General features: G+C 51.1%; 1 pseudogene; it reads left to right on the forward strand.

The window, feature by feature from the left end:
• Positions 1-534: 534 nt before the first annotated feature.
• Positions 535-652, forward strand: LOC126485292 (5S ribosomal RNA; annotated as a pseudogene).
• Positions 653-1,602: the final 950 nt, after the last annotated feature.

The raw sequence follows: 1,602 nt of genomic DNA on the forward strand, positions 1-1,602 counted from the left end.
ACGGAGCTGCAATCTCACCTCTGTTTGCAACGTTTCACCACTATCAAAATGAAGTCCTCGAAGATCGTCTTTAAGGTCTCGGAGCCGATGAAAATCGGATGCGGCCAAGTCGTAGCTGTAAGGAGGACCAAAGTGACAGTGAACTCAAGGCGTAGGATTGTTGCAGATGTCGCAGGGCTCCTCTGTTGGTTGGTTTGGGGGGGAGGGGGGGCCCCTGACAGCTTGGTCATCGGTAAATGGGATTAGGTAAGGATGGGGAAGGAAGTCATCCGTGGCCTTTCAAACGAACCATCCCGGCATTTGCGTGGAGCGATTTAGGGAAATCTCAGAAAACCTAAATCAGGACGGCCGGACGCGGGGTTGAACCGTCGTCCTCTCGACTGTGAGTCCAGTGTGCTCTCGTCTGTGGTCTGGCACTGTCATGGTGAAGGAGAGGGCGATCCATTTGCCGACGAACTCTTCGAATTAGTAATTCCAGTTTTCTGAGGGTTTCATAGTACACTGCTGAATTTATGGTCATGCCTTTAGTCATGGGGCAACGGCCTTGCCGCAGTGGATACACCTGTTCCTGTCAGATCACCGAAGTTAAGAACTGTTGGGCGTGGCTGGCACTTGGATGGGTGACCGTCTGGGCGGCCATGCGCTGTTGCCATTTTTCGGGTTGCACTCAGCCTCGTGATGCCAACTGAGGAGCTACTCGACCGAATAGTAGCGGCTCCGGTCAGAGAGAACCATCATAACGACCGGGAGAGCGGTGTGCTGACCAAACGCACCTCCTATCTGCATCCTCAGCTGAGGAGGACACGGCGATCGGATGGTCCCGATGGGCCACTTGTGGCCTGAAGACGAAGTGCTTTAGTTATGACTTCCAGATGCACCACACCTTGAATGTCCTGGTGCACTGTGAGCATGACTCTCCGTAGAATGAAATCTTCATTCTACAGTGCGGACTGATATGAAACTTCCTGGCAGAATAAAACTGAGCTACCCATGCACGACTCTCGCCCAGTCCTCACAGCTTTAATTCCGCCAGCACGTCGTCTCCTACCAAACTTCACAGAAGGTCTCCTGGTAGAGCACTTGCCCGTGGAAGGCAAAGGTCCCGAGTTCGAGTCTCGGTCCGGCACACAGTTTTAATCTGCCAGGAAGTTTCATGACTTTGCCTGCTGATAGCACGGTCTTGATCTTCGGTGATCCTTTGCGGCGGAAATCCATTCATGCTCTCTTATTTTCGGAGCTAAAATGATGAACTCAGCTTTCATCACCTGTCAGTGTCGATAGGGAACCCATAACCCTCACGCTCAAAACGCAAAAAAATTGTTAACAGTTGTCCAGTCTCCTCTATTTCATGTCAAGAGTGAGCATTTGACGCAACCACTATGTGCACAGTTTCTGTACCGCAGCTCTCCAATGACGGCCTGTACACGCTGTCGTGATATGCCACACTTACCTAAGAGCTGTAGCTATGTCACCCTACGATTTTCTCGGATGGTTTCACCAAGCCAATTCTGATAGTCTCGTTGGTTGCCGTATTAGGTCGTCCATTCCGAGCTCTGTCACACATGTTAAGGTGCTGACCTCCTGTTTCCTTCATTACTAACA

This window comes from Schistocerca serialis, chromosome 6 (genome assembly GCF_023864345.2).
Source record: "Schistocerca serialis cubense isolate TAMUIC-IGC-003099 chromosome 6, iqSchSeri2.2, whole genome shotgun sequence".
NCBI classification, from domain to species: domain Eukaryota; kingdom Metazoa; phylum Arthropoda; class Insecta; order Orthoptera; family Acrididae; genus Schistocerca; species Schistocerca serialis.